The sequence below is a fragment of the Hylobates moloch genome, unplaced genomic scaffold, assembly GCF_009828535.3.
Source record: "Hylobates moloch isolate HMO894 unplaced genomic scaffold, HMol_V3 SCAFFOLD_1, whole genome shotgun sequence".
NCBI classification, from domain to species: Eukaryota; Metazoa; Chordata; class Mammalia; order Primates; family Hylobatidae; genus Hylobates; species Hylobates moloch.
In genome coordinates, this window is record NW_026652276.1 from 186,127,906 (window position 1) to 186,155,340 (window position 27,435).

The window sequence follows — 27,435 nt, forward strand, 5'->3', positions numbered from 1 at the left end:
TCCCAAGTAGCTGGGACCCCAGGTGTATGCTGCCAAACCTTTTTTTTTTTTGATAGAGATAGGATATCACTATATTGACCAGGCTGGTCTCAAATTCCTACTCTCAAGTGATCCTCCTGCCTCAGTCTCCCAAAGAGTACCTGGGCTATGCACTGAAATCTGAATTTCCTGTAATGCCACAAAATCTTCTGAATTTTTTCAATCATTTAAAAACGTAAAAGCTATCTTACAAACCATACAAACACACATGACAGGCTATATCTGGCCAGCAATCCACAGTTTGCAGACCCCTGCTCTACACTCTAACTTAAAGATTTGACTATACAACCCTTCCACTATTCTATATTTCCAAAGTACCACAATTAACTTTATTTGCAAGTCTTTCCGCTAACCCTCATGTGATGGCCTCTGGGAAATGAACAATGAGGCATTCTTCTGATTTAAAGCCATTCAGGTTCACCCACACTCACACTTTAAAAAAAAAAAAAAAGGCCGGGAGTAGTCACTAACGCCTGTAATCCCAACACTTCGGAGGCCAAAGAGGGTGGATCACCTGAGGTCAGGAGTTCAAGACCAGCCTGGCCAACATGGTGAAACCCCGTCTCTACTAAAAATACAAAAATTCGCTGGGTGTGATGGCAGCCACCTGTAATCCCAGCCACTCAGGAGGCTGAGGCAGAAGAATCACTTGAACTAGGGAGGCGGAGGTTACAGTGAACTGAGATCGCACCATTGCACTCCAGCCTAGGCAACAAGAGGGACACTCCATCAAGGACAGGAGAGGAGAGGAGAGGGCAGGGGAGGGGAGGAGAGGAGAGGGCAGGGGAGGGCAGGGGAGGGGAGGGGAGCAAAGGAAACTTGCTTATCTAGTTTCTGATTTAAAACACTGAAGCAAGAAAAGGGGGATTTTAAGTAGCAGTGTAAATGACACAAAGAACAGTAACAACTGTTCTATTGATGTCAAATGTCAAAAGAGTCCATTATGAAGAATCTTAATTCTCAGTCTCAACTTCTCTCCCATAGATTGAAAAACTAAAATCTAAACAGTAGCTTTTGAGTTTGATGAGATATCCTAAAGTCATTCTCACATTTTAAAGAAATGCCAAAAACTAAACAAATGAATAATATGACCAAGTATATCACAAGAAACGAAAAAAAAATTCATTATAAGGAAAGCACATTATACGTGCTATGTAACAATTATAAGTTATTATAGGGAATAACATGAAAGACAACTGAAACAGCTTATCTTTCAAAGGATGAAAACTTCTTAAACTCATTCATCTATATATTTATTCATATTTATTTTACACATGAACATGTCAATGTGTTTGGAATACAAGTAGGGCAAGAAATTGGTGTCCAAAACAGACATTGTCTGTGAGCTCTTGGGCCTATGTTCTACATGTGCTCTTTCCATTATCATAGCCATCAGCCCCATGTAGCTATTTAAATTTAAATTAGAGTTAAATAAAACTAAAAACCGGTTCCTCAGTCACACTAGTCACACTTCACATGGCCAAGGGCCAGCTTTCAGCTATGATACTGGACATCACAGATACAGAATGTTTCCATAATCACAGAAAGTTCTGTTTGGCAGCAAAGGTTTAAAACGTTACGTACTTCCCTCTCTCTGCTGACTAGACATTAAGATTAAACTTAACTTCTTTCTTTTAAAACAGAGTGCAAAATTTTACTGCTGTCTTTTAGGGAAGTACCAGGTGACAGTCTTTCTACAGATGTACTTTATATCAAAGCTGAAAAAACTTCTAAGGTTTTCTAATCCAGCAAAATAATCACCAATGCCTTTACGAAGGCTTTAAAGTTTTTTTAAAAATTCATGGAGGTAAGTATTTCATCATCAATAACTATGCCAATTTACTAATTGGCTTCAAACCATTCTCAACTGCATTCACAACTGCAGTATTTCCTTTCATACAAAGTGAAGGATTCTGCACTTAACTGATTATCACATAACTCTCTATGATGCAGAAAACAGCTCCTGCTTGTCACCTCTGCATGGTGACTGGAACACAGAGGGTACTCAGACAACTGTTATATGAAGGTCAATAAACTGTAAGCCTCCAGCACTGTCAAAAGCAACAAGGCCAGGTGCGGTGGCTCACGCCTATAATCCCAGCACTTTGGGAGGGCGAGGCGGGCGGATCATGAGGTCAGGAGTTCAAGACCAGCCTGGCCAATATGGTGAAACCCTAAAAAAAACAAACAACAACAACAACAAACCCACAAAAGCCACATTCCATTTCACAACTCTAGTTACTGATGGAGCTTCCAGCCTTTGCTGCTTCTGATTTGTAAAAAAAAAAAAAAAAAGAAAGAAAGAAAAAGAAAAAAAACTTTATTAACTGCATGATTTAAGCAGCACCAAACTGCTCGGGTATCAGTTTTCTGGGTCCCTGAAAATCAAGGACTTACTAAAAAGTAAAAATTCTACATGAAGAAATAAAATATTGCACAGTGCCCAGGAACTGTAAAATTAATATAAATTAATTTATCTTTTACTTAGCTATGAGATAGACTGGCTTTTTTTTTTTTTTTAAGATAAGGTTTCACTCTGTCACCCAGGCTGAAGTGCAGTGGGCATGATCATGGCTCACTGAAACCTCCAACTCTGGGCTCAAGTGATCCTCCCACCTCTACTCAGCCTTCTAAGTAGCTGGGACTACAGACATCCGCCACCACACCCGGCTAATTATTTAATTTAGTAGAGACACGGTCTTGCTATGTTGCCCAGGCTGGTCTTAAACTCCTGGACTCAAGCAATCCTCTGGCTTCAGTCTCCCAAAGTGCTGGGATTACAGGCCACCATGCCTGGCTAATTTTTTTTTTAATTTTTGTAGAGACAGGTCTCACTAGCCCAAGCTGGTCTCAAATTCCTAGACTCAAGTGATCCTCCCCCCTCACCCTCTCAAAGTGCTGGGATCACAGGAGTGAGCCACCATATTGACCACAGACTGGCTTATAAATATGGGTAACTACAGTTAGATATTCAGCCGAAGAATGAGGGGGAAGGGGAGGAGGAGGAAAAATTATGGCTGGGCATGACGGCCCATGCCTATACTCCCAGCACTTTAGGAGGCTGAGGCGGGAGGATCGCTTGAGTCCAGGAGTTTGAGACTAGCCTGGGCAGCTTGGCGAGACCCCCAACTCTGAAAAAAAATTTTAAAACTTAGCCAGGCGTGGTGGCACATACTTGTGGTCCCAGCTACTTGGAAAGCTGAAGCGGGAGAATTGCTTGAACCCAGGAGGCAGAGGTTGCAGTGAGCTGAGATGGCACCACTGCACTCCAGCCTGGGTGACAGGGCGAGACTCCGTCTCCAAAAAAAAAAAAAAAAAAAAAAAGAAAAGCCACATGTGGTAGCTTGCACAATTAATTCTAAATTACATTAACAAAGGCATCTCAAATGTCTCAACTACTCATGAAAGACAGCTGTATCAAAACTGCACATTTTCCTTGAAAACAGAAATCAAAATGTTTTCAAATTAGTCCATACCAGTGACATATACTATTAATATTAATGAGAATATGGCTGCTTGGCAAACTTTTTTTTTTTTTTTTTTTTCTTTTTTTTAAGATGGAGTTTCGCTCTTGTTCCCCAGGCTGGAGTGCAATGGTGTGATCTCAGCTCACTGCAACCTCCGCCTCCCGGGTTCAAGTGATTCTCAATGCCTCAGCCTCCTGAGTAGCTGGGATTACAGGCATGGGCCACCACGCCCAGCCAATTCTGTATTGTTAATAGAAACAGGGTTTCTCCATGTTGGTCAGACTGGTCTCGAACTCCTGACATCAGGTGATCCACCCACCTCAGCTTCCCAAAGTGCTGGGATTACAGGTGTGAGCCACTGCGCACAGCAGGCAAACTTAATAAGCCACTATTTGGTATAGAATGCCTCTGAACTATTTTATTTATTTATTTTTTTTTTTTTTTTTTGAGATGGAGTCTCCCTCTGTTGCCCAAGCTGGAGTGCGATGGCATGATCACGGCTCACTGCAACCTCCACCTCCTGGTTCAAGCGATTCGCCCGCCTCAGCTTCCTGAGTAGCTGGGATTACAGGCACCTGCCATCACGCCCGGCTAATTTTTGTATTTTAGTAGAGATGAGGTTTCACCATGTTGGCCAGGCTGATGTTCAACTACTGACCTCAGGTGATCCAATTGCCTTGGCCTCCCAAAGCGCTGGAATTACAGGCGTGAGCCACCATGCCCAGCCGCATTTGAACTGTTTTCTAACCAAACTAGTTCTGCGCAGATGAGACGCCTTAAAAAAAAAAAAAAAAAAATTATCTAAAGAAAGTTATCATTCATGCCAGCACTGAAAACAGAAAATAAAAAATAAGAAATAAATATATCAGAGCAGCCGGGCGCAGTGGCTCACGCCTATAATCCCAGCACTTTGGGAGACCCAGGTGGGCGGATCACCTGAGGTTAGGGGTTCGAGACCAGCCTGGCCAACATGATGAAACCCCATCTCTACTAAAAATACAAAAATTAGCCGGGCACGGTGGCACTTTCCTGTAATCCTAGCTACTTGGAAGGCTGAGGCAGGAGAATCACTTGAACCCGGACGCAGAGGTTGCAGTGAGCCTAGATCGCATCACTGCACTCCAGCCTGAGCAATAGAGTGAGATTTTTGTAGAAAGAGAGAAAGAAAGAGAAGGAAGGAAGGCAGAAAGGAAGGAAGGAAGGAAGGGAGGAAGGGAGGAAGGGAGGGAGGGAGGGAGGAAGAGAGGGAGGGAAGGGGAGGGGAGGGAAGCGGAGCGGAGGGGAGGGAGAAAAGAAAGAAAGAAATCAGAGCTTGTCAAAAACCTATGAAAGAATTAGGAGGGCCAAGCACGGTGACTCACGCCTGTAATCCCAGCACCTTGGGAGGCCAAGGTAGGTGGATCACTGGAGGTTGGTAGTTCAAGACCAGCCCGACCAACATGGAGAAGCCCCGTCTCTACTAAAAATACAAAATTAATTAGGCATGGTGGAGCATGCCTGTAATCCCACTCAGGAGGCTGAGGAAGGAGAATTGCTGGAACCCGGGAGGCAGAGGCTGCAGTGAGCCAAGATCACACCATTGCACTCCAGCCTGGGCAACAAGAGTGAAACTCCATCTCAAAAAAAAAAAAAAAAAAAAGAATTAGGAAAAGAGTAATAACATATAGTAACATTAAAGTACAACCACACCTTAATACCCTATGTAATCAGAGATTCTTCACAAATATCCATGTGAAAGTCCTAAGGTCAAGGACTGGCTAAGCCCAAAAACCAGAGATAACTGAACAGACACAACAGGAAGAAAAGAGTAAATAGCAAAGTTACTATTTATTGAACGGTGCCTGTCTTTTTTTTTTTTTGAGCCAGAGTCTCGCTCTGTCACCAGGCTGGTGTGCAGTGGCGTGATCTTGGCTCACCGCAACCTCCATCTCTCAGGTTCAAGCAATTCTCCTGCCTCAGCCTCCTGCGTAGCTGGGATTACAGGCACATGCCACCACGCCTGGCTAATTTTTGTATTTTTAGTAGAGACAGGGTTTCACCATGTTGGCCAGGATGTTCTCGATCTCCTGACCTCGTGATCCACCCACCTCGGTCTCCCAAAGTGCTAGGATTACAGGCATGAGCCACCGCGTCTGGCCGAACAGTGCCTATCTTGATACAGCAGGCATTATGCTAAATATATCACCTGAATTTTTACTTAATCCTCACAATAACCCTGTGGTTGCTATAATTTTCTTTCTTTTTTTTTTTTTTTTTTTGAGATAGCATCTCTCTCTGTCACCCAGGCTGGAGTGCAGTGGCTCAATCTGAGCTCACCGTAACCTCCACCTCCCCCATTTCAAGTAGTTCTCCTGCCTCAGCCTCCCAGGTAGCTAGAACTACAGGCATACGCCAACACACCCAGGTAATTTTCGTATTAGTAGAGATGGGGTTTCTCCATATTGGCCAGGCTGTTCTCGAACTCCTGACCTCAAGTGATCTGCCCACCTTGGCCTCCCAAAGTGCTATAGTTGCTGTAATTAATCCCATTTTACAAATAAGAAAACTGAGGCACAAAGATAGCTTAAACATGTTCAGAGTACATGGCTATTAAGCCATTATACAGCAGGATTAGGGTAAGAAGCCACGTCTGCCAGCCAACCCTATACTACATTAAAGTTTACAGAGCCTATCTTACGTGCTTTATCTATTTGCTACCACCTTATGATATGATTTGAATGTTTATCCCATCTGAAACTACGTTAAAACTTAATCCCCAATGTGGGTATTATGAGGCAGGTCTTTAAGAGGTGACTGTGTCATGACGGTTCTGCCCTCATGAATGGAAGCTATTCATGGATTAATGAGTTAACGAATTTTAATGGGTTATCCTGGGAGTGCGACTGGTGGCTTTATAAGAGGAAGAGACCTGATCTAGCACACTCACCCCCTAACCATGTGATACTCTAGGCCACCTTGGGAGAGTCCCCACCAGCAAGAAGGTCCTCATTAGATGCACTCCCTTGACCTTGGCCTTCCCATCATGCAGAACTGAAAGAAATAAATTCCTTTTCTTTATAAATTACCCAGTCTTGACCAGGCCCAGTGGCTCACCCCTGTAATCCCAGCACTCTGGGAGGCTGAGGTGGGCGAATCACCTGAGGTCAGGAGTTTGAGACCAGCCTAGGTGACAGTTACACTCCATCTCAAAAATAATAATAACAATAATAATAAATTACTGGCCGGGCACGGTAGCTCACACCTGTAATCCCAGCACTTTGGGTGGCCGAGGCAGGAGCATCACCTGAGGTCAGGAGTTTAAGACCAGCCTTGCCAAAATGGTGAAACCCCATCTCCACTAAAAATACAAAAAATTAGCTGGGTGTGGTGGCCAGCACCTATAATCCCAGCTACTCGGGAGGCTGAGGCAGCAGAATCGCTTGAACCCGGGGGGGCGGAGGTTGCAGTGAGCCAAGTTTGTGCCATTGCACTCCAGCCTGGGCTACAAGAACAAGATTCCATCTCAAAAAAAAAAAAAAAAGAAGAATAAATAAATAACTCAGTCTCAGAAATTCAGTTACTGCAACAGTAAACAGACTAAGACACCTTTATAATCCACTGTAAAGTAGGCTGTGCAGTTTGATGACCCTATTTTCCTAGAGAAAATAAGAGATTCAGGAAGGATGAATCATTCCCTTCCTATGGAGCAAGAGGCAGAGCTGGGTCTAGAATCCCGGTCTTCTAACTCTTCACCACCGTTTCTCCTCCTCAATATGCTTAGCCAGTGTGGTGGTTTCAAAAATATGTTCACAAATTACTTAATTTGCATCTCTTCAAAGGGCAGAACCTGAACTCTCCCTTGAGTGTGGGCTGTACCCAGTAACTCCCTTCTAACAAACGCAGCAGAAGTGACAGTGTGAGGACTTCTAAGGGTATGTTATAAAAATGTAACCGCAGCTTCCTCCTTGCTCCCTCTTGATGAAGCCAGCTGACATGTTGTGAGAACATTCAAGAAGGGGTCCACAGAGCAACAGGCAAGGCCTCCTGCCAACACCCTGGAAGCAGATCCTCCAGCCTCAGCCAAGCCTTCAAAATGACTGCAACCCTGAGCCAGAACCACCCCACTAAACTGCTTCCAAATTTTTAACCCATAGAAACTAAGATGATAAATGTTGCATTAAACCACTATGCTTCACAGTAACTTGTAATGTGGCAATAAATAGCTAATACAACTAGGGGCTGGGCATGGTGGCTCACACCAGTAATCCCAGCGCTCTGGGAGGCCAAGGTGGGCAGATCACTTGAGGTCAGGGGATCGAGACCAGCCTGGCCAACATAGTGAAACCCAGTCTCTACTAAAAATACAAAAATTAGGCCGGGCCTGGTGGCTCACGCCTGTAATCCCAGCACTTTGGGAGGCCGAGGTGGGCGGATCACGAGGTCAGGAGATCGAGACCATCCTGGCTAACAAGGTGAAACCCCATCTCTACTAAAAATGCAAAAAAAAATTAGCCGGGTGTGGTGGCGGGCACCTGTAGTCCCAGCTACTCGGGAGGCTGAGGCAGGAGAATGGCATGAACCCGGGAGGCAGAGCTTGCAGTGAGCCGAGATTGCACCGCTGCACTTCAGCCTGGACAACATAGCGAGACTCCGTCTCAAAAAAAAAAAAAAATACAAAAATTAGCTGGGTGTGGTGGCGCATGCCTGTAATCCCAGCTACTTGGGAGGCCGAGGCAGGAGAATCACTTGAACCCAGGAGATGGAGGTTGCAGTGAGCCAAGATAGCACCACTGCACTCCAGCCTGGGTGACAGAGTGAGACTCTATTTCAAAAAAAAAAAAAAACAATTCTTGGCTAGTCATCAGAATTACATGATCCCTCCCTTAATTTCACACAGTAAATGCCAGTATCTCTATTGGTTAACATTCTATTCCACCTTGTGTCACTGCTAGTTGTTTACCTGCCTGTCTTTGAGACTAAGTCATAAATCCCTTATTATCTAAGGTTCAATTTTCTCATCAGTAAAATGAAAGGGTTAGATTAAGTAATTGCTAAAAAACTCCCAACTCCAAAGTTCCATAAGGATGACTCTTAGTTGAAAAAATTAAGATAGCACAGTTGTAAGCTTGGACTTGGTAGTTTTAAATCTCAGCTCTACAACCTATCAGCTCTAAACAACGGGCCTGCTGCTGAACATTTCTGTGCCTCAGTTCCTCATCTGTAAAATGAGAAAAATAGTGCTGTTAGAATTATTCCGGGTAATGCTTTTGTTTTGTGTGTGTGTGTGTGTGTTGTTGTTGTTTTTTTTTTTTTTTTTTTTTGAAACAGGGTCTCTGTCTGTCACCCAGGCTGGAATGCAGTGGTGCAATCATGGCTCACTGCAGCCTTGACCTCCTGGGCTCAAGCAATCCTCCCACCTCAGCCTCCCAAGTAGCTGGGATTACAGAAGCATGCCACCAGCCCAGTTTGTTGTTGTTGTTTTTTGGTGGAGACAGGGTTTTGTCACGTTGCTCTGGCTGGTCTCGAACCCCTGAGCTCAAACGATCCACCCTCCTTGGCCTCCCGAAGTGATGGGATTACAGACTGCTTTCAAGCAAATTCATCAGGCCCCTGTTCCTGAATGCCCCAAGGTAAGCAGTAAGGAACAGAAAAATACTTTCCTTCTCCACAGAATCCCATTCCTGAGCTGATAGGAGGGGATCTCAGAAAGAATCAGCACAAAAGACAGGGCAAACTAAAGAAGCTGGCAGACTTTTTTAATTCTTCCCAGCACAAACTGGAACTAGACACGCAGAGAGCCTTCCTAAAGGCAACGCCCAAATCCCACTTGAGGCCAAACTTCTCCCCAGGGAGACTGAGAGCCAATGTTCTTATCATAGCACTCCTCCCCACGGTGCACCCAGAGACAAGGAAGCCTGAGCAGTTGTGGCTGTCACACAACAGATGCAGCCTTCAGGCCAGAACATTCCAGGACCTTCCTCTTTGCTGGCCCAACAGCTGCTGCATCTGCCTGGCCTTCGAGGAGCAGCCATTATGTACGTGGCTGTGTGGAGCAAGAATGGGCCAAAATAGGCAATAAAGTCAATCAGAGATGGGTTTGGGGCTAAGCTGACATGGTAACAGGACCAGTCACAGGTCTCCCCAAGTATGGTGGGACCACAGAGCCCTATGTCCTCCATTCATTCATCTCTGGGCAGTTTCTGTCCAGGACAGCTATGCGGCAAATTCCACCTTATCCTTAAGATTCACCACCTGGGTGTGCGTGGCTCTTGCCCGGCAGCTCATCCAGCTCATCCACCCTGTACTCTGAGATGCTTTTTTCCTCCTGCACAGGCTGTGGGTCCTTTCCCCTAACGAATCACTCCAGGTAGTACCCCACAGTCCTGGCCACAAAGGCCACAGGGTATGTGACTTACGTTGCATAGGTAAGCACTACAATCCAAAGCACAAGCCACACATCATCAGGCAGCCTGGCACAATTTACTGGGAATCCACTCATGCATAGCAATGCAAGAGATCACACCCTGTTTTATGCAACAGTTGGGTACCACAAATAATCTGCAGCACAGCCCATACTCCTCTGTCCAGCCCTGGTTTCTACCTGCTGGCTGGGAACAGACATTGCTACTCCTAGCAGCCCACATGGCCTCCTGTTGTTTTTTAATAACAACTACAGTCAGATATATAACTCACATGTACAATTCACCCAATTAAAGTGCACAACTTAATGACTTCAGTATATTCACAGAGCTGTACAACCATTACCAAAATCAATTTTACAGTATTTTTATCACCCCAAAAAGAAACACATACCCATCAGCAGGCACTCCCCATATTTCCCCCTCCCCACCAGCTCTAGGTAACCATAAATCTGTTTTCTGTCTCTATGAATTTGCCTATTCCAGATATTTGATATAAGTTAAATCATATTAATATGTGGTCTTTCATGACTGACTTCTTTGATCTAGTATAATGTTTTCAAGATATATCCATGTTGTAGCATGTAACAGTATTTCATTATTTTTACTGCTGAATAATATTCCATTGTAAGGATATTCTACATTTCGTTTATTCATCAACTGACATCTGAGTTGTTTCCATCTGGCTATGATCAACAATGTTGCTCTTTCAGTTTTAAGTAACAAAAAATACAGCGGGGCACAGTGGCTCACGCCTATAATCCTAGCACTTTGGGAGGCCACAGCAGGAGGACTGCTAGAGACCAGGAGTTCAAGACTAGCCTGCGCAACATGGCAAGACCTCATCTCTACGAAAAAAAAAAAAAAATTGTTTTCATTAGCAAGCAAGGCACCGTGGCTCATGCCTGTAATCCCAACACTTTGGCAAACAGAGGCAGAAGGATCATTTAAGCTCAGGAGTTTGAAACCAGCCTGGGCAACATTACAAGACCACATCTCAACAGAAAATAAAAATTTTTTTAAAATTAGCCAGGCATGGTGGAGCACACTTGTGGTCCCAGCTACTCAGGAGGCTGTGGTGGGAGGACTGCTTAAGCCTGGGAGGTCAAGGCTGCAGTAAGCCATGATCATGTCACTTTGTTCTAACCTGGGTGAGAGAACCTGTCTCCAAGAAAAAAAAGTGATAGAAAATCCAACTCAACCCTGCTTAAACAAATAACTAAACATCCAGGAGGCAGCCTCTGCGTAAGACACAGCCTGAGTTAGGGTTTAAATATCACCATCAGGGCCGAGCATGGTGGCTCATGCCTGTTATCCCAGCACTTTGGGAGGCTGAGGCAGGCAGATCCCGCGAGGTTAGGAGTTTTGAGAACAGCCTGGCCCACATGGTGAAACCCCATCTCTACAAAAAATAGAAAAATTAGCCAGGCGTAGTGGCACCTGCCAGTAGTCCAGCTACTTGGGAGGCTGAGGCAAGAGAATCACCTGAAACCGGAAGGCAGAAGTTTCAGTGAGCTGAGACCATGCCACTGCACTCCAGCCTGGGTGACACAGTGAGACTCTAAAATAAATAAATTAAATTAAATAAATATCACCATCAGGATTGAGTTTCTAACTCTTGGCAAGTCTTGGTTCTCTGTTCATTTTCAGGATCTGCATGGTGACAAAATGGCTTCAACACCTCTATTTCACATCCTCTCCATTGAAGCTTATAGGAGAAAGCAAAAGCCTCTCCCGAATCCTCATGCAAAGGCCCTAAGATTAGCTCTAGGTGGGCTCTCCAACTGAAAAGTGGAAAGCACTAAGTAAAATAGGCCGTGCTCCATCCTGGAGCATGAAGGAAACTAGAGAGAAACCCAAACAATGTGAACCAAAAATGGACAAGAGATAATCCCTACGCAAAAACTGAGGCCCATTTCGAGTAGGATAAATGGAATCTGCGCAGCTGAAAAAATGTTTAAGCCCAATTTAGAGTGTTGTGACAATTAAACCTGATAAATGCATATTTAAAGTACGTAGCAGAATGCCCAATACACAATAAATACGTAATAAACGTTACTCACTATATTATTTTTTGTGTTAGTTTAGATGAATACATGAAATTTGATAGTTTGGGGCAAAAAAAGACAATTTCACACAGTTCAATATCATATATACTCAGCTTAAAATTAAGGCAAGTACAACCTGTATTTGCTTTTTCATAATGAAATGTAAGTCTGCATCTCTATTAGATATATTAAATACCCAAAAGAAGGAAGAGTTATTTCCAAAATTTTCAAAACCTTGGGTTAAACATGCAATTATCTCTTCTTTAACAGAGATTTCTCTGGTCCTGTGGAAGATACGTGGTAGAGGCAAAATATGAGAAATGAAAGACCCTGAGACAGCTAGTACTCCCAAAGCATCTGCTACCCTAACAACACTATGGTAAAGGCCTTATGTATATCCCCCTTCTCCTTTATCAGCTAAAGCTCCCAACTAAGACTATTAAATCTTTTCATAGTAAACCATCACTTGATTTTTTTTTAGGAAACGCTTATTTCTGTAGCCCAGGCTGGAGTGCAGTGGCGCGATCTCGGCTCACTGCAAGCTCCGCCTCCTGGGTTCACGCCATTCTCCTGCCTCAGCCTCCCGAGTAGCTGGGACTACAGGCGCCCGCCACCATGCCCGGCTAATTTTTTGTATTTTGTTTAGTAGAGATGGGGTTTCACTGTGTTAGCCAGGATGGTCTCGATCTCCTGACCTTGTGATCCGCCTGCCTCGGCCTCCCAAAGTGCTGCAATCACAGGCGTGAGCCACTGCGCCCGGCCAAATAACACTAATTTTTTTAAAAACTGCTGGAGTCCTCCATTCCTTTCATCACATCTTAGTCTCCTCCCTGTCCCTTTATTCTAGTTTGAAATTACAAACCTAAATAGAGATGACCTGCTATGAACAATAAATATCTCTTCCCTATTTCTAGATCTGATGTAATCCCAGCCGAGGTGGGTGGATCACCTGAGGTCAGGAGTTCGGGACCAGCCTAGCCAACATGGTGAAACCCCATCTCTACTAAAAATACAAAAAATAGCCGGGTGTGGTGGTGTGCGCTTGTTATCCCAGCTACTCGGGAGGCTGAGGCAAGAGAATTGCTTGAACCCAGGAGGCGGAGGTTACGGTGAGCTGAGATCACGCCACTGCACTCCAGCCTGGGCAACAAGAGCAAGACTCCATCTCAAAAAACAAAAAAACAAAAACAAAACAAAACAAAAAAGATTCAAAGACAAACGAGGCTTTGGAGAAATGGGAACTGTCACATCTCTGGTAAATAAGATAGCCTTTGCCCATACAGGGGAAGCACAACTGATCCTTGAACAACGCAGGGATTAGGGATGCTACCCCCATCGCTGCACAGTCAAAAATCCACATACAGGCCGGGCGCAGTGGCTCACGCCTACAATCCCAGCACTTTGGGAGGCCGAGGTGGGTGTATCACAAGGTCAAGAGATCGAGACCATCCTGACCAACATGGTAAAATCCCATCTCTACTAAAAATACAAAAATTAGCTGGGCGTGCTGGCGTGTGCCTGGAGTCCCAGCTACTCGAGAGGCTGAGGCAGGAGAATCGCTTGAACCCGGGAGGCGAAGGTTGCAGTGAGACGATATCACGCCACTGCACTCCAGCCTGGGTGACAAAGCGAGACTCCATCGCAAAAAAAAAAAAAATCTACATACAACTTCTGACTCCCCAAAAACCAGAAGCCTTATCAATAACATAAACAGTAGATTAACACATATTTTGTATGTTATATGTATTATATACAATATTCCTACAATAAAACAAGCTAAACAAAAGAAAACGTTATTAAGAAAATCATAAGGGGCCAGGCGTGGTGGCTCACACCTGTAATCCCAGCACTTTGGAAGGCTGAAGCAAGTGGATCACTTGAGCTCAGGAGTTCAAAACCAGCCTGAACATGACGAAACTCCGTCTCTATTAAAAACACAAAAATTAGACGGGCATGGTGGTTCGTGCCTGCAGTCTCAGCTACTTGGGGATCTGAGGTGAGAGGATCACCTGAGCCTGGGAGGCAAAGGTTGCAGTAGCACGAAGTCATGCCACTGCACTCTAGCCTGGGCAACAGAACAAGACCCTGTCCCAGAAAAAAAAAAAAAAAGAAAAGAAAGAAAAAATCATAAGAGAAAATATATTTACTATTTGTCTTAGTCTATTTTTGCTGCTAAAGAAGGAATATCTAAGTCTGGGTAATTTATTAATATAAAAAAAAGAGATGTATGTGGCTCATGGTTCTGCAGGCCGTACAACAAGCATGGCACCAGCATCTAATTTCAGTGACGGTCTCAGGCTGCTTCCACCCATGCTGGAAGAAAGGGGTGCTAAGAACACACAGAGAGAGAGAGAGAGAGAAAGCAAGAGTGGAGGTGGAGGTGCCAGGCTCTTTTCAACAACCAGTTCTCTGGAAACTAAGAGTGAGAAGAAGCAAGAATGACACCTCAAGCCATTCAAGAGGGATCCACCCCCCGACAATCCAAACACCAGGCCCCACCACCAACACTGGGGTACCAAATTTCAACATGAGGCTTGGAGAGGTCAAACAAACCATATCCAAACCATAGTTTTTGTTTTTGTTTTTGTTTTTGTTTCTGGAGACAGAGGCTCGCTCTGTCCCCCAGGCTGGAGTGCAATGGCGCGATCTTGGCTCACTGCAACCTCTGCCTCCCGGGTTCAAGCGATTCACCTGCCTCAGCCTCCCAAGTAGCTGGGATTGCAAGTGCATGCCACCATGTCCAGCTAATTGTTTTTATTTTTAGTAGAGATGGGGTTTCACTGTGTTAGTGAGGATGGCCTCGAAGTCCTGACCTTATGATCCACCCTCCTCGGCCTCCCAAAGTGACAGGATTACAGGCATGAGCCACCACGCCAGGCCACAACACTATTTATTAAGTGGATCATCATAAAGGTCTCCATGCTTATCACCTTCACAGTAAAAAAGACGTCAAAAGCAGTCTTCAATAATCAGAACGCTTCTGCTTAATTGTCTAACGTCAATTTGTTTTATGGCACCGCTGCTGCTATGTCATCTTCCTCATCGTCTGGCAGTGGTATGGAAGCACTCACTTCCATCAAGTCATCTGATAATTCCCGTGGTGTGATGTCTACTGGCTCTTGAATTTCTCTCAATCCATATCTGGAAACCGTTCATATTTCCAACCCCCACCTTTTTTGCCGTATCTACAATCTGTTTCATGATTTCCTTGACTATAAATCATGTGGTCAATTTTAGAATCAGTGCGATGTGGTGCTGAGAATAATGTATATTCTGTTGATTTGGGGTGGAGAGTTCTGTAGATGTCTATTAGGTCTGCTTGGTGCAGAGGTGAGTTCAAGTCCTGGATATCCTTGTTAACCTTCTGTCTCGTTGATCTGTCTAATATTGACAGTGGGGTGTTAAAATCTCCCATTATTATTGTGTGGGAGTCTAAGTCTCTTTGTAGGTCTCTAAGGACTTGCTTTATGAATCTGGGTGCTCCTGTATTGGGTGCATACAGATTTAGGATAGTTAGCTCTTCTTGCTGAATTGATCCCTTTACCATTACGTAATGGCCTTCTTTGTCTCTTCTGTTCTTTGTTGGTTTAAAGTCTGTTTTATCAGAGACTAGGATCTTGACCCCTGCTTTTCTCTGCTTTCCATTTGCTTGGTAGATCTTCCTCCATTCCTTTATTTTGAGCCTATGTGTGTCTCTGAAGGTGAGATGGGTCTCCTGAATACACCACACTGATAGGTCTTGACTCTTTATCCAACTTGCCAGTTTGTGTCTTTTAATTGGGGCATTTAGCCCATTTACATTTAAGGTTAATACTGTTATGTGTGAATTTGATCCTGTCATTATGATGTTGGCTGGTTATTTTGCCCATTAATTGATGCAGTTTCCTCATAGCATCCATGGTTTTTACAATTTTTTTTGCAGTGGCTAGTACCAGCTTTTCCTTTCCATATTTAGTGCTTCCTTCGGGAGCTCTCGTAAGGCAGGCCTGGTGGTGACAAAATCTCTCAGCATTTGCTTGTCAGTAAAGGATTTTATTTCTCCTGCACTTATGAAGCTTAGTTTGGCTGGATATGAAATTCTGTGTTGAAAATTCTTTTAAGAATGTTGAATACTGGCCCCCACTCTCTTCTGACTTGTAGGGTTTCTGCCGAGAGATCTGCTGTTAGTCTGATGGGCTTCCCTTTGTAGGTAACCCGACAGTCCTTCATGCTAAAAACTCTCAATAAACTCAGTATTGAAGGAACGTACCTCAAAATAGTAAGAGCTATTTATGACAAACCCACAGCCAATATCATACTGAATGGGCAAAAACTGGAAGCATTCCCTTTGAAAACAGGCACAAGACAAGGATGTCCTCTCTCACCACTCCTATTCAACACAGTGTTAGAAGTTCTGGCCAGGGCAGGCCAGGCGCGGTGGCTCACGCTTGTAATCCCAGCACTTTGGGAGGCCGAGGTGGGCGGATCACAAGGTCAGGAGATCGAGACCATGGTGAAACCCCGTCTCTACTAAAAATACAAAAAAATTAGCCGGGCGTGGTGGCGGGCGCCTGTAGTCCCAGCTACTCGGAGAGGCTGAGGCAGGAGAATGGCGTGAACCCGGGAGGCGGAGCTTGCAGTGAGCCGAGATTGCGCCACTGCACTCCAGCCTGGGTGACAGAGCGAGACTCCGTCTCAAAAAAAAAAAAAAAAAAAAGAAGTTCTGGCCAGGGCAATCAGGCAAGAGAAAGAAATAAAGGGTATTCAATCAGGAAAAGAGGAAGTCAAATTGTCCCTGTTTGCAGATGACAGGACTGTCTATTTAGAAAACCCCATCATCTCAGCCCAAAATCTCCTTAAGCTGATAAGCAACTTCGGCAAAGTCTCAGGATACAAAATCAATGTACAGAAATCACAAGCATTCTTATACACCTATATACCAATAAGACACAGAGAGCCAAATCATGGAGTGAACTCTCATCCACAATCGCTACAAAGAGAATAAAATACCTAGGAATCCAACTTACAAGGGATGTGAAGGACCTCTTCAAGGAGAACGACAAACCACTGTTCAATGAAATGAAAGAGGACACAAACAAATGGAAGAACATTCCAAGCTCATGGATAGGAAGAATCAATATCGTGAAAATGGCCATATGGCCCAAGGTAATTTATAGATTCAATGCCATCCCCATCAAGCTACCAATGACTTTCTTCACAGAATTGGAAAAAACTACTTTAAAGTTCATATGGAACCAAAAAAGAGCCCACACCGCCAAGACGATCCCAAGCAAAAGGAATAAAACTGGAGGCATCACGCTACCTGACTTCAGACTTTATTACAAGGCTACAGTAACCAAAACAGCATGGTACTGGTACCAAAACAGATACATAGATCAATGGAACAGAACAGAGGCCTCAGAAATACCACCACACATCTACAACCATCAGATCTTTGACAAATCCGACAAAAACAAGCAACGGGGAAAGCATTCCCTATTTAATAAATGGTGCTGGGAAAACTGGCTAGCTATATGTAGAAAACTGAAACTGGATCTCTTCCTTACACCTTATACAAAAATTAATTCAAGATGGATTTAAGACTTAAATGTTAGACCTAAAACCATAAAAACCCTAGGAAGAAAACCTAGGCAATACCATCCAGGACATAGGCATGGGCAAGGACTTCATGACTAAGATACCAAAAGCGCCTGGCAACAAAAGCCAAAATTGAAAAACGGGATCTAATTAAACTAAAGAGCTTCTGCACAGCAAAAGAAACTACCATCAGAGTGAACAGGCAACCTCCAGAATGGGAGAAAATTTTTACAGTCTACCTATCTGACAAAGGGCTAATATCCAGAATCTACAAAGAACTGAAACAAATTTACAAGAAAAAAAATCAAACAACCCCATCAAAAAGTGGGCGAAGGATATGAACAGACACTTCGCAAAAGAAGACATTTATGCAGCCAACACACACATGAAAAAATGTTCATCACTGGCCATCAGAGAAATGCAAATCAAAACCACAATGAGATACCATCTCACTCCAGTTAGAATGGCAATCATTAAAAAGTCAACAAACAGCCAGGCGCAGTGGCTCATGCCTGTAGTCCCAGCACTTTGAGAGGCCGAGGCAGGCGGATCACGAGGTTGGGAGATCGAGACCATCCTGGCTAACATGGTGAAACCCTGTCTCTACTAAAAATACAAAAAATTAGCCGGGCGCGGTGGCAGGCGCCTGTAGTCCCAGCTACTCAGGAGGCTGAGGCAGGAGAACGGCATGAACCTGGGAGGCGGAGCTTGCAGTGAGCCGAGATCACGCCACTGCACTCCAGCCTGGGTGACAGAGCAAGACTCCGTCTCAAAAAAAAAAAAAAAAGTCAGGAAACAACAGGTGCTGGAGAGGATGTGGAGAAATAGGAACACTTTTACACTGTTGGTGGGACTACTGTAAACTAGTTCAACCATGTGGAAGACAGTGTGGCGATTTCTCAAGGATCTAGAAATAGAAATACCATTTCACCTCATCATCCCATTACTGGGTATATACCCAAAGGATTATAAATCATGCTGCTATAAAGACACATGCACATGTATGTTTATTGTGGCACTATTCACAATAGCAAAGACTTGGACCAACCCAAATGTCCATCAGTGATAGACTGGATTAAGCAGATGTGGCACATATACACCACAGAATACTATGCAGCCGTAAAAAAGAATGAGTTCATGTCCTTTGTAGGGACATGGATGAAGCTGGAAATCATCATTCTCAGCAAACTATCGCAAGAACAGAAAACCAAACACTGCATGTTCTCACTCATAGGTAGGAATTGAACAATGAAAACACTTGGACACAGGATGGGGAACATCACACATCAGGGCCTGTCGTAGGGTGGGGGGAGAGGGGAGGGATAGCACTAGGAGATATACCTAATGTAAATGATGAGTTAACAGGTACAGCACACCAACATGGCACATGTATACATATGTAATAAAGCTGCATGTTGTGCACATGTACCCTAGAACTTAAAGTATAATAAAAAATAAAAATAAATAAACAAACAAATCAAAGAAACTACCATCAGAGTGAACAGGCAACCTACAGAGTGGGAGAAAATTTCTGCAATCTACCCATCTGACAAAGGGCTAATATCCAGAATCTACAAAGAACTTAAAACAAATTTACAAGAAAAAGTCAACCCCATCAAAAAGTGGGCAAAGGATATGAACAGACACTTCTCAAAAGAAGACATTTATGCAACCAACAGACATGTGAAAAAATGTTCATCATCACTGGCCATCAGAGAAATGCAAATCAAAACCACAATGATACCATCTCACACCAGTTAGAATGGTAATCATTAAAAAGTCAGGAAACAACAGATGCTGGAGAGGACATGGAGAAATAGGAACGCTTTTGCACTGTTGGTGGGAGTGTAAATTAGTTCAACCATTGTGGAAGGCAGTGTGGTGAATCCTCAAGGATCTAGAACTAGAAATACCATTTGACCCAGCGATCCCATTACTGGGTATATAGCCAAAGGATTATAAATAATGCTACTATGCATACTACACATGCACACCTATGTTTATTATTGCCGCAGTATTCACAATAACAAAGACTTAGAACCAACCCAAATGTCCACCAATGATAGAATGGATTAAGAAAATGTGGCACATATATACCATAGAATACTATGCAGCCATAAAAACGGATGAGTTCATGTGCTTTGCAGCGACATGAATGAACTGGAAACCATCATTCTCAGCAAACTATCACAAGGACAGAAAACCAAACACCACATGTTCTCTCACTCGTAGGTGGGAGCTGAACAATGAGAATACATGGACACAGGGTGGGGAACATCACACACTGGGGCCTGTTGTGGGGTGGGGGGCTGGGAGAGGGATAGCATTAGAAATACCTAATGTAAATGACGAGTTGATGGGTATAGCACACCAATATGGCACATGTATACATATGTAACAAACCTGCATGTTGTGCACATGTACCCTAGAACTTAAAGTATAATAAAAAATAATAAAATAATTTTTAATAAAAATCCTGTGAAGTCATGCACATCTGGACAGTCTTCTCCAGCAGGACTTTGTTTCAAGCCTGATGGTTTTCATTGCTTTTTCTGTAACAATGGTATCTTCAGTGGTATAACCCAGACATTCATGATGGTCTCTCTATCGAGTTCTCTTCTGCTGCACTGAAAAGCCTTTCCATAGCATACCATGTGTAACGAGTCTTTTTTTTTTGAGACAGAGTCTTGCACTGTCACCCTGGCTGGAGTGCAGTGTCGTGATCTTGGCTCACTGCAACCTCCACCTCCCGGGTTCAAGTGCTTCTCCTACCTCAGCCTCCCAAGTAGCTGGGATTACAGGTACCCGCCATCATGCCCAGCTAATTTTTTTCGTATTTTTAGTAGAGACAGGGTTTCACTATGTTGGCCAGGCTGGTCTCAAACTCCTGACCTCATGATCCACCTGCCTTGGCCTCCCAAAGTGCTGGGGTTACAGGGGAGAGCCACAGCGCCTGGCCGAGTCTTAAAGGTCCTTAAGACTCCCTGATGTAGAAGCTAAACTAGAGACATTGTGTTTGGGGGCAAGTAAACTACTTCCACACCTTCTGCGCTGAACTCGTGGGGTTCTGGATGGCCAGGGGCATTGTCCAAAATCAAAAGAACTTTAAAAGGCAATCTCTCACTGGCTAGGTATTTCCTGACTCCAGGGACAAAGCATCAATGGAATCAACCCAAAAAAGTGTTCTCATTGTCCAGGACTTCTTGTACAACCAAAGGACTGGCAGCCAGTATTTCTCTTCTCCCTTCAAGGCTCAAGGTTAGCAGCTTTACAGACAAGGGCAATCCTGATCATAAACCTGACTACATTTGCACAAAAGAATAGAGTTAGCCCATCCCTTCCCGCCTTAAATCCTGATGCTTACTTCTTTTCCTTACAAATTGGATTAATGTCCTCTATGGCAATTTTTTTCCAGAATGGGGCACTTCCATCTAATGGGGCACTTCCATCTTGCATTTAGGGCCAGGCACAGTGGCTCATGCCTGTAATCCCAACAGTTCGGAAGGCTGAGGCGGGTGGATCACCTGAGATCAAGAGCTGGAGACCAGCCTGGCCAATACTGTGAAACCCAATCTCTACAAAAAATACAGAAAATTAGCCAGGTGTGGTGGCGGGTGCCTGTAATCCAAGCTACTCGGGAGGCTGAGGCAGGAGAATCGCTCGAACCCAGGAGGCGGAGATTGCAATGAGCCAAGACTGCACCACTGCATTTCCAGCCTGGGCAACAAGAGCAAAAAAAATATATATATACACATACATATATATATATACACGTATATATATACACATACATATATATATACACGTATATATACGTATATATATATATACACGTATATATATACGTATATATATACACATATATACGTATATATATATACGTGTATATATACGTGTATATATATGTGTATATATATAGATATGTGTATATATATACGTATATATACGTATATATATATTTAAGCCAGGTGCAATGGCTCACATCTGTAATCCCAACACTTTGGGAGGCCAAGGCAGGAGAATCGAAGACCAGCTTGGGCAACATAGGGAGACTGAGTCTCCACAAAATGATTTAAAAATTAGCTGGGCGTGGTGGCGTGTACCTGCAGTCTCAACTACTTGGGGGACTGAGATGGGAGGATCATGTGAGCTTAGCAGGTCAGGGCTGGAGTGAGTCATCATGCCACTTCACTCTGGCCTGGGAGAACAAAACTCTATCTTTTAATTAAAAAAAAAAAAAAAACTATTCAGGCAGATAGCCTTTCTGCTCAATGATTTTCTTTTTTTCTTTTTTTCTTTTTTTTTTTTTTTAGACGGAGTCTCGCTTTGTTGACAGGCTGGAGTGCATGGCGCCATCTTGGCTCACTGCAACCTCTGCCTCCAGGGTTCAAGTGATTCTCCTGCCTCAGCCTCCCAAGTAGCTGGGACTACAGGCGCACACTACCACGCCCAGCTAATCTTTGTATTTTTAGTAGAGACGGGGTTTCATGATGTTGGCCAGGATAGTCTTGATCTCTTGACCTTGTGATCTGCCCACCTCGGCCTCCCAAAGTGCTGGGATTTCAGGCGTAGGCCACCACAACAGGCCTAATGATTTTCTTAATGGTGTCTGGGAGCTCATATGCTGCCACTTAGTGGCTTCTCCTGTTATCTCCACATTTCTTAAGGCAAACCTCTTTCTAAAATTATCAAACCATCTTTTGCTGGAATTAAATTCTATAGCTTTAGATCCTTCCTCTTTTGCTTTACAGTTGTCATACAGTCACTTTGCTTTTTCTCTAATTGTATTAGCATCTACCGGTATGCCTTTTCTTTTTTTTTTCTTTTTTTTTCTTTTTGAGACGGAGTCTCACCCTGTCACACAGGCTGGAATGCAGTGGCGTGATCCTGGCTCACTGCAACCTCTGCCTCCTGGGCTCAAGCAATTCTTCTACCTCAGCCTTCCAAGCAGATGGGACTACAGGCATGCACCACCACAACCAGCTAATTTTTGTATTTTTAGTAGAGACAGGGTTTCACCATATTGGACCAGGCTGATCTCGAACTCTTGACCTCGTGATCCGCCCGCCTCGGCCTCCCAAAGTGCTGGGATTACAGGCGTGAGCCACCAGGCCCAGCCAGGTATGCCTTTCTTACTGCAATCCTGCACCAACATAAAAGCTGCATTTTCAATACAAGATAAAAGAATATTTCACAAGAAGTGTGAGATTTTCATGCCTGCTGGTATAGCTGCAACAACGGCTTCATGAATTTCCTTTCCTTTTTTTTCACTATGGTCATGTATGCTGAATTCATTTATCTTTAAATGGCAGGCAACCACACAGAATGCACTCATTCTAAGATGCATATCAAGCAATTTGACTTTTTCTTGTAACATCATGACATTTCTCTCCTTCCTGGGAGCACTTCCAGCATCACTAGTGTCACTCCATGAGTCCTATGGTGTTATTCAGAGTTTACAGACTTGCACTAAACATAGTGAAATTTATGTAAGAAAAATATGAGATCACTTTTTTTTTTTTTTTTACATTTTTTTAGGCTAGTCTCGAACTCCTGAGCTCAAATGCTCCTCCCACCTGGGTGTCCCAAAGTGCTGGTATTACAGGTATAAGCCACCACACCTGGCAGAGATCACTTTTTACCAAGATATGCAATTTACTGGAGAAGAGCTACCCACATGGAGATAACTGGCATCACAGGGCTTTGTTTTCTTTTGTTTTTGAGACAGGTTCTGGCTCTGTCACCCAGGCTGCAGTGTACTGACATGATATTGGCTCACTGCAACCTCGGCCTCCTAGGGTCAAGCAATCCTCCCGCCTCAGCCTCCTGAGTAGCTGGGACTATAGGCACGCACCACTATACCCAGCTAATTTTTGTATTTTTTATACAGATGGGGGGGTCTCACCATGTTGCCCAGGCTGGTCTCGAACTCCTTGGCTCAAGCAATCCACCCACCTCAGCCTCCCAAAGTGCTGGGATTACTGGCATGAGCAACCACACCTGGCCAGTCACAGGGCATCACAGGGATACTTCCAACACTTGAGCTCACTGCAGAAGCAACAGGAGGTAGCTACAAAGTTATTACAGCAGTACGGCATATACTACCATTATTCCATGCAGTTATGATTTAACACTGCACCTTTATGTTGCATTTCTCTTGACTGCAAATAGTGCCATATACAGTCTGTACACACACACATTTTGTGTACATTTTATGTTGGTAAATGATAAAACAGGCTAGCATCTACAAATATTTTAAGCATTCATAACATACCTTTTTAATGTTTTTTAATATTTCTAGGGTACACAGTTCATCTTCAAGTTTTTTCAAACTGCAGAAAATCTCCAAAAAATTTACCAATATATTTATTGAAAAAAATTTCCATAGGATAAACACATGTTGTTGACAGCCAAACTGTATACACTTTTCAGTAATGGGATTTAAAACTTAAAGAGAGTACAGTTACAAAGCTTAGAATCATCTAAAGTGTACATTTAACCGATCACAAAGAAGAGGCAATGGGCATCAGTGGAGCCAAGGAAAAGAGATTATTTCTATTACTGGTCATGCCTACAGGGTGCTAGTTACTACAAAGAATATTTAAAGGCAGCCTTCTAGCTACTGAAAAATTTTTAAAAAGTTTTTAAAGCTAAAGTAAAAAACATGGCCTTATTGCTTTTTTAAAAAAACTGTTTTCCTGTATTCTAAGATTTTCTATATAAAGCATCTTCCATCCCACTCTCATAGATGCACATGATAAAACCCATGCAGGTCCATGTGACCTGTTAAGGGTCTCTTCAGAGAAAAAAAAATTTTTTTACTTTTTACTTTTCCTCCCAGCAAAGGAAGGAGTTAAAAGTAAGGTTCTTACAATAATCTCTCTTTGAGGACTAGAAACTATTTTCTGTGTCAGTCCCAGAAGGGCTTGTCATCCTGCAGCTTAATGGTAGTACAAAAGACCACTGAATCAGCATCCAGGACTCTAATCCAGCACTCTAAACTGGCTAAGGCACTAAAAAGATAAGTGACTTTCATCAAGAGCCACGCTCTGCTGGCCACAGCGGCTCAAGGCTGTAATCCCAGCACTTAAAGAGGTCAGGGTTGGCAGATCACTTGAGGTCAGGAGTTCAAGACCAGCCTGCCAACATGATGAAACCCCGTCTCTACTAAAAATACAAAAAATTAGCCAGGCGTGATGGCACACGCCTGCAATCCCATCTATTCAGGAGGCTGAAGCATGAGAATCGCTTGAACCTGGGAGGCAGAGGTAGCAGTGAGCTGAGATCGTGCCACTGCACTCCAACCTGGGTGACAAAGCAAAACTCTATCTCAAAAAAAAAAAAAAAAAAAACAAAACTCAGGCTCCTTCAGTCCTTCATTTTTCCCTCAGTGAAAACATGGAATGGTTTAGGACAATGGACTTCAAACTGTGTTCTTCAAAGCTGCCTTGGGGAGCACCCCAGTGGACAAGGGGAAGGCCAGGCGGCAAGGACCAAGCTCTCATCTGCCAATTCTCTGAGAGTAGAGCCACCTTTTCCGCTTTATACATAATAGAGTTATACACAACATTTATTTATTTATTTATTTATTTTTTTATTTTTTTTTTTTTTTTTGAGACAGAGTCTCGCTCTGTTGCCCAGGCTGGAGTGAAATGGCACAATCTCAGCTCACTGCCACCTCCGCCTGCTGGGTTCAAGCAATTCTCCTGCCTCAGCCTCCCGAGTAGCTGGGATTAAAGGCGCATGCAACCAGGCCCAGCTAATTTTTTGTATTTTTACTACAGACAGGGCTTCACCATGCTGGCCAGGCTGGTATCGAACTCCTGACCTCAAGTGATTCAGCCACCTTGGCCTCTCAAAGTGTTGAGAATACAGGTGTGAGCCACTGTGCCCGGCCTACACAAGATTTTATTTCACAAAGCATTCTGCTACTACAAAGTAAGGCTGAAAAGCGATCCAGGTGCTCTGTAAAGTCCAGGCCACTCCACACATTTTCAGGCCCACAGCTATACACGATGTATTTCATCTGTGAAAGACGTAGTCAATTTTACATTAATTCTGCAATTAACATTCAGTAACATCTTATTTTAGGATAAAATACATCATGCCCAATCCCCCCAAAAAACTATGAATAGGATATTCTAGAAATAAAAATAATCAACAGGATAAGATTCCCCATAAAAGTGACTGAAGGCTGGGCACAGTGGCACACGCCTGTAATCCCAGCACTTTGGGAGGCTGAAGCAGGCGGATCGCCTGAGGTCAGGAGTTCGAGACCAGCCTGACCAACACAGAGAAACCCCGTCTGTACTAAAAATACAAAATTAGCCACGAGTGGTAGCACACGCCTGTAATCCCAGCTACTCAGGAGGCTGAGGCAGGAGAATCGCTTGAACCCGGGAAACAGAGGTTGCAGTGACCCAAGATCGCGCCACTGCACTCCAGCCTGGGCATCAAGAGCGAGACTCCGTCTCAAAAAACAACAACAACAAAAGTGACCAAAGTAGCTAGCTGGCATTAAACACAGTGGCAAACTTTGTACCCTGGATGTTAGAAGCAATGACAGCACCTGGTGACCAAACGATGCACCCAGCCACAGAAGTAGAACTGTCAAGTGCCAGGAATTTCTTTTAAGTAAATTATCCATCTTATCTCTACTACATCTCAATGAAACTTCGGCTTCCTGGGGATGTTATTCCTAGCTTACAGTCTTTCCTTACCCTTTCTCCCACCCTATCTACTAAACCTGCCCAACACACACAGTCCATCCAGAGACACATCTAAATTTCAGGAGTTTGGGGGATACAGGTACCCACACTATATGTTCACAAAGTTGAATGACAGTTGTATGTTACAACATACACAAGTTTAATGCATTCAATCATGTCATCTAGATGCTCCTTCTTGTTCCTATCCTTTTAGTCTCCATATTCTAAGACTGATTTGAAAATTACAATGCCTAAAAATATTTACATTAATAATTTTTCAAAGAGATGCCTGAAACAATGCACTATGGAACTGACAAACCAATTTTTTTAATTTTTTTTTTTTTTGAGACAGACTCTCACTCTGCCCCCCAGGCTGGAGTGCAGTGGCACCATCTCGGCTCACTGCAACCTCTGCCTCCCAGGTTCAAATGATTCTCATGCCTTACCCTCCCAAGTAGCTGGGACTATAGGCGTGCACCATCAAGCCTGACTAATTTTTTTTATTTTAGTAGAGACAGGGTTTTACCATGTTGCCCAGGCTGGTCTTGAACTCCTGACCTCAGGCAATTCGCCCGCTTCAGCCTCCGAAAGTGCTAGGATTACAGGAATGATCTACCGCACCCGGCCAGATTATTAATTTTAAACTTACCAGCAAAGCTATTTAACTAGAAAGATGTCTATGTGGAGCGTAATTCAAACATCAGTGACAAAACATGGACATACACATTTTGTAGGATTTACCTAGTGAGGCTAAGAATTCAACATAAAGTATTATATATGCCCAAATGTAAGTCAAGGTATTTTCTCAAACAGTATCCCTCAAAAAAGTAGTTTCGACCAGGCATGGTGGCTCACATCTGTAATCCCAGCACTCTGGGAGCCCAAGGTGAATGGATCACTTGAGGCCAGGAGTTCAAGACCAGCCTGGCCAATATCTCTATGAAAAATACAAAAATCAACCAGGCGTGGTGGCATGTGCCTGTAATCCCAGCTACTCGGGAAGATGGTGGGAAAAAAAAAATCAAGTTAGCCATTAAATTCTGACAGTAACAAATGTAATTTGCATAAAATAAAATTTTAAAACTGTCCCACTGTTTTGCAAAGAGGTAGTTTACAAAAATAAAAAATATCCAGTGTCAGTATCGTATATGAATTCAAGAAATACTGTATCAGATGGGCATGGTGGCTCACGTCTGTA

At 43.6% G+C, this 27,435-nt stretch overlaps 1 protein-coding gene and 1 pseudogene across 15 annotated transcripts in view; both read right to left on the reverse strand.

The window, feature by feature from the left end:
• SRPK2 (SRSF protein kinase 2) overlaps positions 1–27,435 on the reverse strand; it is a 297,326-nt gene that overhangs the window by 240,753 nt on the left and 29,138 nt on the right. The gene's annotated exons all lie outside the window — the stretch shown is intronic.
• LOC116809412 (small integral membrane protein 12-like) lies at positions 9,652–10,051 on the reverse strand (annotated as a pseudogene).